A 16,139-nucleotide genomic window follows, 5' to 3' on the forward strand; every position below is an offset into this window, starting at 1 on the left:
CATTTTCTCGTGAATGAGGAGTGGAGTCCACTCCTCTTGAGAATAACCCGCCTAACATGGAAGATAAGGGCAGCCCTAGTTGATACATGAGCTATTCGAGCATACAAAACAGAATTTTTATTTGAAGGTTTAGAGTTTGGCACATACAAATATACTTGGAACGGCAGGTAGATACCGCATATTGGAAGGTATGGTGGACTCATATGGAATAACTTTGGGGTTTAAGGGATTGGATGCACAAGCAGTATTCCCGCTTAGTACAAGTGAAGGCTAGCAAAAGACTGGGAAGCGACCAACTAGAGAGCGACAACAGTCATGAACATGCATTAAAATTAATAAACATTGGATGCAAGCATGAGTAGGATATAACCCACCATGAACATAAATATCGTGAAGGCTATGTTGATTTGTTTCAACTACATGCGTGAACATGTGCCAAGTCCAGTCAGTTAAATCATTCAAAGGAGGATACCACCCCACTATACCACATCACAACCATTTTAATAGCATGTTGGCATGTAAGGTAAACCATTATAACTCATAGCTAATCAAGCATGGCACGAGCAACTATGATCTCTAATTTTCATTGCAAACATGTTTATTCATAATAAGCTGAATCAGGAACGATGAACTCATCACATCATATTTACAAAAACAAGAGAGGTCGAGTTCATACCAGCTTTTCTCATCTCAGTCAGTCCATCATATATCATCATAATTGCCTTTCACTTGCACGACCGAACGATGTGAATAGTAATAAGAGTGCACGTCCATTGGACTAAGCTGAAATCTGCGAGCATTCAATAAACAGGAGAAGACAAGGCAATATGGGCTCTTGGTTAAATCAACAATAATGCATATAAGAGCCACTTCAATAATTTAATTATGGTCTTCTCCTATCGACCCCCAAAGAAAAGAAAAGAAATAAAAGCTATTTACACGGAAAAGCTCCCAACAAGCAAAAGAAGAACGGGAAATAGTTTTGGGTTTTATTTTTAATTATCACTACTACAACAAGAAAAGTAAACTAGCTAAAAGCTACACTAATTTTTTTTGGTTTTCTTAAAGTTTATTAAACACAAAAGAAGAAAGCAAGAAAAAGAAACTAAACTAGCATGGATATTACAATGAAAGAGTATGAGCACCGACATCTAGTAATGAGTGTGTGAGAACATAAATGTAATGTCGGTGGGAAATACGTACTCCCCCAAGCTTAGGCTTTTGGCGTAAGTTGGTTCATTGCCACGGATGGCCTGGCGGATACCCATAGTTATAGCTGGGGTCGTACTGCGATGCAGCGGCTATTGCCTCCTGAGCTGCAGCATGGCGTCGAGCTGTCTCCGCCCTCCTCTCGTACTCATCTGCCTCCTCTCTGGTAATAACATATCTTCCTTTTGCCTGATAATCAAAGAAGGCAGGAGCAGGGAGAGTAATACGGACAACACGCCGTTTGTCAAAGATTAGTCGATACTGGAGAGGTGATTCATTCCTCTCGATATACTAATGGTAGACCATAGAATTATAGTCTAAATAAGTAGGAGGCAACTCCATATCATCCTCACGAATGTCCACATCGAGATAATCAGCTAAGCGGGTTGCATAAATTCCTCCGAAGAAATCTCCATTAAATATATTATGATGCAACCTACGTGCAACAATGGCTCCCAAATTATAAGATTGGTCTCCCAACACAACACTCCTAAGAATACTGAGACCAGGGACACACATGTGACATGCTTCATTTTTACCATTTATGCATCTACCTATGAAGAGAGCAAAATAATGTATAGCAGAAAAATGAATGCTCCCTATGGTAGCTTGTGCTATATCTCTAGATTCCCCTATGGTTATACCAGCAAGAAAGTCTCTAAATTCAGATTTACGGAGATCCCTAACACTACCCCATTGGGGAAGTTTGCAAGCAGAAGTAAAATCCTCTAGGTCCATGGTATAAGATTTTTCATAAAGATCAAACATGACCGTTGGAGAATTACGTGAAGATGAAAATGCAAACCTCCTCACAAATGAGCTAGTGAGATGATGGTACTGGGGGCATTTGTCTGCCTCAAAGCTCACAAGATCGGCATTACGCAAATATGCGTTAAATTCTTCCTTGATTCCCGCTCGATCCATAAAATTTTCTGAAGGCTATTCACAGGGCCGCACTGGAGCGTCCCTGGGTGGCTCCTCATCAGCATCACGCATTGCAAGCCTGGGTCCTTGCTTTCTTGAAGAACCCCCTTGGAACATTTTCCTAAGCATATTTCTTCCTCTGAAAAATTTCTGAAATCTTTAGTAACTTCAAACAAAAGTGAATCAAACTCAATAAAACTGATAGCACGTACTCCTACAAGTGCCTAGAGCCTATATCAAGCATTAGAACTACTTGGAACCATATAAATTTGACATGCAAGCTCAAGAACATGGTCACCTAGGCAGCATAAATTTGCAATGAATAAAGCACTAGAACAAAAACTAATTGAACCAATGGACGAGTCACATACCAAGGAACAATCTCCCAAGCAGTTTTGTGAGAGGTGCTTTAAGCAAGCAGATCGAAAATCACAGCAAAGTGAGCTAGAACTCATGCTTGAGCTGGATATTCGTGTTTGTGGGAGGAAGAAGGAGTGTATGGGTGCAGGAATAAGTGGAGGAGGGTCGCCGTGGGCCCACGAGGCAGGGGGGCGCGCCCTCCACCCTCGTGCCCAGGTGGTTGACCCCCTGCTGTGTTATCAGTTCCATAAATCCTCAGGGCATTTGGAGAACTTTTATTTTCGGGTATTTTTATATTGCACGGATAAATCAGAAAACAGATAGAAAAATACTATTTTTACTTTATTTCAACTAAATAACAGAAAGTATAAAGAGGGTACAGAAGGTTGTGCCTTCTAGTTTCATCCATCTCATGCTCATCAAAAGGAATCCACTAACAAGGTTGATCAAGTTTTTTTAACAAACTCATTCCGATTAACATGGAACTGGAGAAATTTCGAATAACACTATGTTACCTCAACGGGGATATGCACATCCCCAATAATAAGAATATCATATTTCTTCTTGACAGTAGGAAGAGGAAACTCAAAACCTCCAAATATAATCGATGGAATTTTTCCAATAGAGTTGATATTATGGACTTGAGGTTTTTTCCATGGAAAGTGTACCGTATGCTCATTACCATTAACATGAAAAGTGACATTGCCTTTGTTGCAATCAATAACAGCCCCTGCAGTATTCCAAAAAGGTCTTCCAAGAATAATAGACATACTATCGTCCTCGGGAATATCAAGAATAACAAAGTTCGTTAAAATAGTAACGTTTGCAACCACAACAAGCACTTCCTCACAAATACCGACAGGTATAGCAGTTGATTTATCAGCCATTTGCAAAGATATTTCAGTAGGTGTCAACTTATTCAAATCAAGTCTACGATATAAAGAGAGAGGCATAACACTAACACTGGCTCCAAGATCACATAAAGAAGTTTTAACATAGTTTCTTTTAATGGAGCATGGTATAATAGGTACTCCTGGATCTCCAAGTTTCTTTGGTATTCCACCCTTCAAAGTATAATTAGCAAGCATGGTGGAAATTTCAGCTTCTGGTATCTTTCTTTTATTTGTAACAATATCTTTCATATATTTAGCATAAGGATTCATTTTGAGCATACCAGTTAATTGCATACGCAAAAAGATAGGTCTAATCATTTCAGCAAAGTGCTCAAAATCCTCATCATCCTTTTTCTTGGATGGTTTGGGAGGAAAAGGCATGGGTTTCTGAACCCATGGTTCCCTTTCCTTACCATGTGTCCTAGCAACAAAGTCTCTCTTATCATAACGTTGATTCTTTGATTGTGGGTTATCAACATCAACAGCAAGTTCAATTTCTACATCATTATCATTACTAGGTTGAGCATCATCATGAACATCATCATTAACATTTTCACTAGGTTCATGTTCATTACCAGATTGCGTTCAGCATCAGAAATAGATATATCATTTTGGATTCTCAGGTGGTTCAGCAATAGGTTCACTAGAAGTTTCCAAAGTCCTATCATTTTTCTTTTCCTTCCTTTTAGAAGAACTAGGTGCATCAATATTATTTCTCTGAGAATCTTGCTCAATTCTCCTAGGGTGGCCTTCAGGATACAAAGGTTCTTGAGTCATTCTACTATTTCTAGTAGCCAATCTAACAACATAATCATTTTTCTTACTATTCATTTCATTGAGCAAATCATTTTGAGCTTTAAGTACTCGTTCTACTTGAGTGGTAACCATAGAAGCATGTTTGCTAACAAGTTTAAGTTCACCTCTAACATCGGCCATGTAATCACCCACGTGTTTAAGCATATCGGAATCGTATTTCAGTTGTCTACCAAAATAAGCATTAAAATTTTCTTGTTTGACAATAAAATTATCAAACTCCTCTAAGCATTGTCTAGCAGACTTATAGTGAGGAATATCACCTTCATCGAATCTATAGAGAGAATTTACCTTTACTACCTGTGTCGGGTTATCAGGACCTGGAGGTTCTTCAATAGGTAATGGATCAAGATCATATGTTTCTTCAACAGGCGGTAAATTAAGACCATGTATTTCTTCAATAGGAGGTAAATTCTTAACATCTTCAGCTTTAATACCTTTTTCTTTCATAGATTTCTTTGCCTCTTGCATATCTTCAGGACTGAGAAATAGAACACCTCTCTTCTTCGGAGTTGGTTAGGAATAGGCTCAGTAATTGGCTCAGGAGCTGGCTCAGGATGTGTCCAATTATTTTCATTTGTTAACATATTATTCAATAGAATTTCAGCTTCATCCGGTGTTCTTTCCCTGAAAACAGAACCAGCACAAGTGTCTAGGTAATCTCTGGAAGCATCGGTTAGTCCATTATAAAAGATATCAAGTATTTGATTTTTCTTAAGAGGATGATCAGGCAAAGCATTAAGTAACTTGAGAAGCCTCCCCCAAGCTTGTGGTAGACTCTCTTCTTCAATTTGCACAAATTTGTATATTTCCCTCAAAGCAGTTTGTTTCTTATGAGTAGGGAAATATTTAGCAGAGAAGTAATAAATCATATCCTGGGGACTACGCACACAACCAGGATCAAGAGAATTAAACCATATTTTAGCATCACCCTTTAATGAGAACGGAAATATTTTAAGGATATAAAAGTAGCGAGATCTCTCATCATTAGTTAACAGGGCGGCTATATCATTTAATTTAGTAAGATGTGCCACAACAGTTTCAGATTCATAGCCATGAAAAGGATCAGATTCAACCAAAGTAATTATATCAGGATCAATAGAGAATTCATAATCCTTATCGGCAACACAGATAGGTGAAGTAGCAAAAGCAGGGTCAGGTTTCATTCTATCTTTAAGAGATTCCTTATTCCATTTAACTAATAGCCTCTTGAGCTCAGATCTATCTTTGCAGGCTAAAATAGCTGTAGAAGCTTCCATATCAAAAACATAACCTTCAGGAATAACAGGCATATCTTCATCATCACTTTCATCAATATAATCAGTTTCAATAATTTCTTTCCCTCTAGCCCTAGCAATTTGTTCATCAATAAATTCACTAAGGGGCACAGTAGTATCAGTATCAAGCATAGAAGTAGTTTCATCATAAGTATCATGCATAGCAGAAGTGGCATCATCAATAACATGCGACATATTAGAACGGATAGCAGAAGCAGGTTTAGGTGTCGCAAGCTTACTCAAAACAGAAGGTGAATCAAGTGCAGAGCTAGATGGCAGTTCCTTACCTCCCCTCATAGCTGAGGGATAAATTGTTGTCTTAGCGTCTTTCAAGTTCTTCATAGTGTCCAGCAGATATAAATCCGAAGTGACTTAATGAATAGAGCTATGCTCCCCAGCAACGGAGCCAGAAATTAGTCTTGATAACCCACAAGTGTAGGGGATCGCAACGGCTTTCGAGGGTAGAGTATTCGACCCAAATTTATTGATTCGACACAAGTGGAGCCAAAGAATATTCTCAAGTATTAGAAGTTGAGTTGTCAATTCAACCACACCTGGATAACTTAATATATGCACCAAAGTAATATGATAGTGACGGTAACGGTAACAAAAGTAACGGAAGTAAAAGTAGTATTTTTGGTGTTTTGTAGTGATTGTAACAGTAGCAATGGGAAAGTAAATAAACGAAAACCTGTATATGGAAAACTCGTAGGCATTGGATCGGTGGTGGATAATTATGCCGGATGCGGTTTATCATGTAACAATCATAACATGGGGTGATACAGAACTAGCTCCAATTCATCAATGTAATGTAGGCATGTATTCCGAATATAGTCATACGTGCTTATGGAAAAGAACTTGCATGACATCTTTTGTCCTACCCTCCTGTGGCAGCGGGGTCCTAATGGAAACTAAGGGATATTAAGGCCTCCTTTTAATAGAGAACCGGAACAAAGCATTAGCACATAGTGAATACATGAACTCCTCAAACTATGGTCATCACCGGTAGGTGACTATAGACTTGCAAGATAGGATCAAGAACACACATATATTCATGAAAACATAATAGGTTCAGATCTGAAATCATGGCACTCGGGCCCTAGTGACAAGCATTAAGCATAGCAAAGTCATAGCAACATCAATCTCAGAACATAGTGGATACTAGGGATCAAACCCTAACAAAAGTAACTCGATTACATGATAGATCTCATCCAGCCCATCACCGTCCAGCAAGCCTAGGATGGAATTACTCACGCACGGTGGTGAGCATCATGGAATTGGTGATGGAGGATGGTTGATGATGACGACCGCGACGAATGCCCGACTCCGGAGCCCCGAATGGACTCCAGATCAGCTCTCCCGAGAGGTTTTAGGTCTTGGCGGCGGCTCCGTATCGTAAAACATGATGAATTCTTCTCCTTGATTTTTTCTCCCTGAAAGCAAATATATAGAGTTGGAGTTGGTGTCGGAGGAGCTCCAGGAGGCCCACGAGGTAGGGGGGCGCGCCCTTGGGGGGGGGGGCACCCTCATGGACAGGTGGTGGGTCCCCTGGCCTTCATCTTGGCAATTTTGAAAAGTTGTTCCGTGAAGTTTCAGGTCATTCCGATAACTTTTGTGTCTGCACATAAATAACATCATGGCAATTTTGCTGAAAACAGCGTCAGTCCGGGTTAGTTCCATTCAAATCATGCAAGTTAGAGTGAAAACAAGTGCAAAAGTGTTTGCAAAAGTAGATACGACGGAGACGTATCAAAACCCAACCATAGAATTAAGTATCAAGTCCTCTTTACTCCCATACGACATAACCCACCTACTCGGTTGAAGTTTCTGTCACTCTCGCAACCCACCATAAGCGAATCATGAACATATTGCAACACCCTACAGCGGGGGCCCCTCACGTTTGCCGTAGACGGTGGGCACCGTAGGACAACACCGTTAATAAAATAGACAATCATCCCAACCAAGATCACAATTAACTCATAGGACAAAACGGATCTACTCAAACATCATAGGATAGCCAAATATCATTGGGAAATAATATATGGAGTTGAGCACCATGTTTAAGTAGAGATTACAGTGGGGGAAAGAGGTGTTACACCGCTGCATAGAGGGGGAGAGAGTTGGTGTTGACGGTAGCAAGATTGCTGATGTAGATCGTCGTCACGATTGTTGCCCCGGTGGCACTCCGGCGCCACCGGAAGTGAGGCGGAGAGAGCCCCCCTCCTTCTTCTTCTACCTTGGCCTCCCCCCCCCCAGATGGGAGGAGGGTTCCCCCTCTGGTCCATGGTCTCCATGGCGGCGGAGGGGCGGGAGCCCCTCCAGATTCAATCTCCCTCTCTTTTCTCTTCTGTTTCGCGTTCCTCAGATCTGGCCGAAAACCGTTTCTTATATTCCCGGAGATACGCAACTCTGATTGCGCTGAAACTTTTACATGATTTTTTTCCATAAATTATCTTTCTTGCGCCAGAAGAAGGGCCCTAACCGACCTTCGAGGAGGGCACAAGACATTGGGCGCGCCAGGGGGTTCCTGGCGCACCCTGGTGGGTTATGGGCACTGTGGGCCCCCGTTTGCGTTGATTCCACCTCCTAAAAAGCACATATATTCCAAAATAATTCTCCGTAAATTTTTATCACGTTTGGACTTTGTTTGTTATGGATTTTCTGCGAAACAAAAACATGTAACAAACAAGAATTGGCACTGGGCACTGGATAAGTAAATTAGTCCAAATAAATCAAATAAAAAGTTGCCAAAAGTATGTAAAAGTTGAATACTATTGGCATGAAACAATAAAAAATTATAGATACGACGGAGGCGAATCAAGTGGCAGGCGAATCTAGTGGGGATCCGAGACGGGCGGGAGATCCAAGCGGATCGACAGCAGGCTGTCCAAGGGATTCAGTACGAGGCGGATTGGGTGACGATGCGTGGCTCGTCATGGGGCTGGGGGCAAACCCGGTCGGTTGAATGGGGCGGCAGGAGGACATGCATGATGCGTGGGCTGGTGGAGGGGAGCACGAGGCGGATCTGGGCGCCAGTCTGGCGTCCAAGGAAGGGGGAATCCTGGAGGGGATTGTGCGCAGGTGGGTGCGGGCACGAGAATCAGGGTGGGATCTGGTGTGGCAGGGGAGCGCAGTGGCCGGGCGTGTGGGGGGTACGTAAGGAAAGGTGGATTCGTCAAACACAATGTGCCAGAAAACGACAAGTTTGCGGGTTTGCAGGTCGAGACAGCAGTAGCCCTTGTGTGCGAGAGGGTAACCAAGGAGAACGCAGTGGGTGGAGCAGGGGACTAGTTTGTTGGGGCTATAGCATAGAGATTGGGAAAACATAGGCAACCAAAAACCCAAAGATGGTCATAGGTGGGTGGAACATCCGTGAGAAGGTAGTAGGGCTCTAGGGGGCCATTGTGGTGGATGGACGGCGGTTCAAGAGATAGGTGGCAGTGTTAAGTGGGCGTGGAGAAGGAGCGAGCGGACCACGTCGTTCATGGTGCGGAGGATGCGTTCCACTTTGCCATTTTGAGGAGACTTATGTGGGCACGAGAGGCGATAGATGATGCCGTAGGTAGAGAAGAAGGTGCGAAGGGAGTGTTTGATGAATTCACCGCCATTGTCACAATGCATGCATTGTATGAGGGTATGAAAGTGAGTGTAGATGTAGGTAAAGAAGCGTTGAAGAATAGAGGACGTCTCGGATTTGTGTCAAAGAGGAAATGACCAAGAGTAGTGAGAGTAATCATCTAGAATAATTAGGTAATAGGCATAGCCCGAAAAAGTCACAACCGGTGAAGTCCAAAGATCACAATGGATTAATTGAAATGGTGCAGTAGTACAATTATTTGATGAATAAAAAGGTAAACGGGGTTGCTTCCCGAGCTGACAAGAACTACAAGTGGCACTAACATGCTTATTACAATCGGGAAGGAAGCTTTGAGATAAAGATTCTAAGGTGGCTTTGCTAGGGTGGCCGAGCCAGCAGCGCCACAATCCGCAGATGGTGGTGACAAACGCGTTGACGCCAGAGGAGGTGGTGCCGTACAAGGGGTAGAGCGGGCTCGGGCTACTAGACTTTATGAGGGCAGTCCGACTGGGAAGTGCCTTCACAGAAAAACCAAGAGGGTTAAAAGCGACTTCAACATTGTTATCACGGGAGAGATTGCAGATAGAAATGAGATCTTTGAAAATGCCGGGTGCAACGACAACATCACGTAAAGAGAGATTGGTGGGGGGAAGGGAGGTGGTGCCGGTGCCAATAATGTGAATACGATGGCCATTGCCTGCAATGATGCTCGATGAAAAATGCTTTGGTAAAGAGCAAAACAAGGAGAGATTAGCAGGATTACCAGTGAAGTGGGTGGCTGCACCAGAGTCAGGGATCTAGTCGGCGTTGTTGGCAGGAAGACCGTTCTGGTTGTAGGCATGGTTGAAGAGTGCGGCGTGATCCCATGAAGGAGAGTCGTACGAGTAGGGCGCGGGAGGTGCCGTCTGGTGCGGTGAGGAGGAGCCCGAGAGCATCAACGAGTACGCCTGATAGCCGACACCAGGGTGCGGTCCAAGAACGCCCGCGGCATTGGGCGGAATCCAGCTGGGGCGAGGTTGAGGTAGAGCCATGCCAAATGGGGGGAAGTAGCCCGTCCATGGGGACAGTTGCTGCGGTGTAGATCCGCGGCCAAACTAGTCAGAGTGGCTACGACCACGGCCACGACCACATGCACGGTAACCAGTACCGTAGGTGCCCTCGTTGCGTCCAGAGGGAGGGGGCAATCGCTGCGATCACCGCGATCACCACGATCACCGTGGTCGTTGGTGGAGGTAGAGCTGCCGGAGAAGGTGAGGGCAGCGGCGCTGGCCTCGGCAGCACAGAGATTGATGTTGTACTCCGCAAGATCCACACGGGAGACCGCGACCTCGAAGGTAGGAAGGGGCACCGTGTCACCGAGGATGGTGTGGATCATGTCGAAGCGGCCGTTGAGTCCATGGAGGAACTGCATGGCGAGATCATCAGCGGATACCTGGTGGCCAGTGTCGGCCAGACCGTCGGCAAGCGCCTTGAGGCTCCGGGCATAGTCAGTGACGGTGCGGTCGCCCTGCTTGAGGTTCCTGTACTTGTGCACGAGGTGGAGGTGTTGCGCCCCCTAGTTGGTGAGGAAGTAGTTGCGGATGCGCTACCAGGCGGTGAACGCATCGAAAGTGCCGCCCATGATCATCTCGAGGAGGGAGTCCGCCAGGGTGAAGAGCATCTAGAGAATGAGGCGTTGGTCGACGGCGAGCCACGCCGCGTCGGGGTTGGGAGGTGGAGGATGCGTGATGTGATCCGAAAGGCGATACTTGGTGAGGACGCAAGTGAAGAAGGTGCGCCACTTGATGTAATTGTTTTCGACAGGGTCGAGTTTGAACTTGATGTGGTTCGAGATGTGGTCGTTGTGGATGTTCTGGAGAAGTGGATCGACGGGGGTGGCAAAGGAGTAAGCGAGCGTAGTGGCTAGGGCAGAGGTCGCAGCCGGAGTGAGGGTGGAGAAAGGTGGAGAAGCGGCTGGAGGAGATGACTGAGAGGAGGAGTTGGGTGCAGCCGGGGTTGGGAGCTCACCGAAGATGTCCTCGAAGGCCATGGCGATTGGTACCAAGATAGAAGAACATTACACACACTGTTTATCCCTCTGAGAAATTACAAGTACATATAGGCCGGTTTTGATGCCCTCCCGCATCAGTTTAGCTAGATTTCAGTCAGCTGACTTTTACCTTTGTGGTCAGTCAATTTTTTAACCCTTGAATTGTGCTTTAAGATTTGTGTAGTTTTTTTTTCTTTCAAGTTTTGTTTTGCTGCTGGTCATACTGGGTCTGTTTGGATTTGACTGACCCCTATTTTGGGTCAGTCGATTTCCTTCTTGGGCTGGATTTTGGTGTGATTATGCTTTTCTTCATGTGTTTGCTTTTGTTTTCTGCAAGTGTACGCTTTTATTTTTCTGTTTTTCTGTTGTTTTTTTCTTTACGTATATTTCCTATTGTTGAGTGTGTGTAAATGTATACATGCAAGTACTACATTTACAAATTACATTAGAGTACGAAAACTACACTCTTATACATTTATTCTACATATTATAAAAAGTGCATCTTTGTGCTAATTTTGTGAATTGTTTATATTTTTTATTATTTTAAGGGTAATACCAATGTTAATTGTTTTGTACTAATTTTTTGCTAATTAAATTCGTTTTGCTATTATTTTGTTTATGTATGCATGAAAGTACTAAACAATATGTGTGCAAATTATACTACACTGCTAAAGTTACATTGTTATATGTGTATTCGCTGCGTATTTATAAAAACTGCAATTTCACTGTCGAGTTGTGTGCAAGTTTTCGTTTGTTTTCTTTCTTCTTAAGAGTAATACCAATGTGACTAATTTATTCTCTCTTAGAAAACTTTATTTGTTTTATTATGTTTAGTAAGTATACACGGAAGTTTGATACACCATGTGTGTAAATTATAGTAGAGAGCAAAAATTGCACTATACATACATATTTTTTGCATATTTACAAAAGTGAAAATTTAGGGCATACTTGTGTGCTAGTTATTTTTTTTCTTTCTTCTTAAAGGATTTCATTTTCCAGTAGAAAACTTCATTATTTTGTTTTAGTTTTATTTTTTATTTTTTTTCTTCTTAAAGGGTTTCATTCTTACATAGAAAACTTCATTATTTTGTTTTAGTTTTAGTTTTTGTATTTTTTTTCTTATAGGGTTTCATTCTTCCATAGAAAACTTCATTATTTTATTTTTGTTTTTATTTTTCTTTTCTTTCTTCTTAAAGGGTTTAATTTTTCCCTGGAAAATTTCATTGTTTTTTTATTTTCTTTCTTCTTAAAAGGTTTCAATCTTCCCTAGAAAGTTTCATTATATAGTTTTTGATTTTTATTTTATTTCTTCTTAAAGGGTTTTATTCTTCCCAAGAAAAAATCATTATTTTGATTTCTCTTTATTTTTATTTTATTTCATTTTTTTAAGTTGTACCAATATTGTTCCACTATAATATGGTTATTCTTTCATACTATAAAAAGCGTAATTTTTGTGTAAAATCTGTGCAAATTTTTCATTTTATTATTATTATTATTATTATTATTATTATTATTATTATTATTATTATTACTACTACTACTACTACTATTACTATCTTCATCGTGTTCATCTTAAAGAGGTAATACGAACACCAATAATTCATTCATTGTTAGACAACTTCATTGTTTTATGCGAAAGTTCCACTATTATACGTTTATTCTTGCATATTAGAGAAGATCGCAATTCATTTGTAAATTGTGTGCAAATTTTGTCCCTATTTAGTTTATCTTCATTTTCTATCTTTTAAAAGGGTAATAATTTTTTTTGCGGGGGACTTAAAGGGTAATACTAACGCTACCAATTCATTATTCCTTAGAAAACTTTATATTTTGATTTTTGTTTGATTTTTTTATTTCATTTTCTTCTTCTTGAAGGATAATACCAATGATCTTAATTCATTCCTTCTTATAAAAAAAAGTCTTGCAAAACTACACTACTATATGCTTATTATTGCATATTATTAAAAACACAATTTATTTGTAAATTGTGTGCAATTTATTTCTTTATTTCTTTATTTTATTTTCTTACCATTCCTTTTAATTTATTCCTATTGAGAAAGACTTTTTATTTTAGTACAATAGTATAGGACAGCCGAAACCTGGCGCGTGGCCTTCTGTCCAAGGACCGACTTTGTTCTGATCCAAAAGAGTAATCTATCATGAGATCAAAACTTTCAATAGAGTAAAATTCAGTGACGATGTTGCCTTTTTTACTATCATAGGAAGGGACTGTAGTAAATAGCCCATGAACGTGAACCTTTGGTGCTGATGGCACTAGGCCCTGGAAGGTTTGCCGGCTGCTGTATGCATGAGTTCGGGGCTTTGGGCAGCACGTTTGGACGTTTGATGATCCTGAAAGTTAACAAAATGTTTCTTTCTGGCCTAAGAAAAATTGACTGACCACAATATAATTTCAGTCGACTGACTTTTAGCCGCTCCCCTCCCGCATGGATAGGCATGCAGGTCTTGTACGTGGAGTGGTGGTTAAGATCCTGAAGACTAGGATTCAGGTACAACGGTACAACACAAATACATACATACAGACAGTTTTAGCAAAACCGATAAAGAAGAGGATCATAGCCATCGAGGAGTGACGTTTGGAATCTCCTAGTCCGAGTAGCATTGGTGTCTGTGTCCGTGTAGGTTTAGTCCGAGTAGTATTACGAGGCGAGCACGAGTAGGGCTGTAGCCAATATTACTTCGATATCTATATATGTGCACCGTGTGGGGTGCTTTTAATAAACCATAATAACATGATAAACAAAGAGGCACGAGACACAACGTGAGTGCGGCCGATTATCGACCTCGCGAGGCGCGCGAGCAACAACAACTAGTAGGATCTAGACATACATCCATGGCGACGATGTCATCACTACGGTACCTCGTCGTCGACACCAGGCACGAGCAACGCCCCTTGCTGCGGACACCGACGAGTCGTATGTCCAAGCGGAGGAAAAGCACCTATGGAGCCTCCCCAACATCGACGACGCTGACGGATGATATCCTCGTGGAGATCTTCACCCGGCTGCCGGCCAAGTCCGTCGGACGCCTCCGCTGCCTGTCGCGCTCGTGGGCCGCCACGCTCACATCCGCTTCCTTCGTCGACCTGCACCTCCTGCAGTCCAACAGTCATCACGTGATGCCTAGACTATTCTTCACAACCGGACACCTTGAGGACCCGGACAACACGTGGCCAATCGAGGTCCTCACCAAGCCCTGCAATGGCCTCGTCCTGCTCCACCGCCTACCCCACCATGGCTACTACGTCTGCAACCCGAGCACCGGCGCGCTCCTGCCTCTCCCTGACAGCCAGCAGCGCCGCGTCGTGTCGTACGGCCTCGGCTACAGCCGGGCCACCATGGAGCACAAGGTGGTGCGGCTCTTTTACTCCTACCACTCCACCCCCTATTGCCAGGTCTTCACGCTCGACGTGTCGGCGCACTGGAGAGTGGCCGCTCAACGTCCTCCCCCCACGTGTGCGGTCGTGGGAGATCCGGCCGTGTTTTGCCACGGACACCTGCATTTTCTCGACAAACAGAGCGGCAGCATCGTCACCTTGGACGTTGGAGATGAGACCTTCAGTTCGTTGACGATGCCCCAGTCGGCAAACGACAACACTGGTCCACTCGAGCTAACAGTACTAGACGGATGCTTGTGCTTGTGCGTTTTTCATGACCGTCCACCTTGTAGGGACGTCGACCCTTACTGTATCTGGCGGCTAGCATGCCGTGAGGCAGGGAAATGGGAGAAGCTCTATCGCGTCATGCAGCCACAAACTTCCAGACCTGAACTTGATCTGCTGCGGGTGCACTGGGTTTCACCGCTCGGAATCAACCGGGCCGGTAACATTATGTTCGCCACGGAGGAGGGTGTGCTCAAGTTTGACGTCCAAGGTGGGGGCGTTCCCGAGATGCTGGTCTCACCGACGGAAATCACAAATGATAGCTTCTGCAATGCTACAATTTCTTCCCGCACCGTGGGCTTGGTGGAGGAGAGCCTCGTGTCCGTAGGCCGTACGAGTGAGGAGATCATCTTCTCCTCTCCGTGGAGGAAGGCGTGGTCAGACGTCCTCAAGTGGTTGCCAGTTCAGTCGATCGTCCCCTTGAAGTGTGTGTGCAAGGAATGGCACGCAGTGATCAAGAGCGATCGATTCATCCAGATACACGCGCTCCACACAAACCTAGGCAAGGGCCCCCAGATCAGGCTTGTCCAGCCCTTCTCGTTCTCGGAGGTGTTCTACCCGCTGGAATACTGCGAGAGGGTGCAACACGAAATGATGCCATTCTTGTTTGATCCACGGATATCTAGGACTGTGTGCTCCAAACCTTGCCACGGCCTCGTCCTGGTCAGCTATATATACGAGCGCTCCTGCATCGATTTCATCTGCAACCCTAGCCGGGAGTATTGCAGCAAGCCTGTATTTCTAGATCATCACATACATGATGCAGCAGGCAGCTCTTCCCTTTCTGCTGGCAGGATAGGACTGGGGTACGATTTGCGAACCAACCAGCACGTACTAGCACGTCTTGTGTGTGGTGAGAATACTTCTCGAGGGAATTACCAACTGGAGTGCTACGTCAAGTCCATAAACACCAAATCATCGTGGGTTTCCATCACGCCCCCACCAAGGCCAGTGGTTGACATGCAGCCTGCCTATGCCCATGGAAAACTCTACTGGATTGTAGATGATGATGAACTTGGAACAAAGCCAGGTTCAAGGTGTGAACTATTGGCGCTCGACGTCGGCACGACAGAGTTCCAAGTATTGCGAGCCCCTCCATGCAACCGCGACCAGATCACGTCTATCGTCGAGTTCCGAGGTAATATCTGCATCTTGTGCTCAGATAGGAGGGCAAATGCCATCGTTGTTTGGACGTTGGACGGTGGTTCTTGGTCAAGAGGGCCATATCGTATCGAGCTTGGAGAGTTTCGGCAGATGTACCCGTCAGAGGCGACTACACTATTGGATGTTGATCCTAAGGACGGAAGAGTGCTTCTCAGCACAGGGCGAGCGTTAGGGTACTACGACCCCAAGACAAGGGAATTGCAGACACTTT

The sequence above is a fragment of the Triticum dicoccoides genome, chromosome 7A (assembly GCF_002162155.2).
Source record: "Triticum dicoccoides isolate Atlit2015 ecotype Zavitan chromosome 7A, WEW_v2.0, whole genome shotgun sequence".
NCBI classification, from domain to species: domain Eukaryota; kingdom Viridiplantae; phylum Streptophyta; class Magnoliopsida; order Poales; family Poaceae; genus Triticum; species Triticum dicoccoides.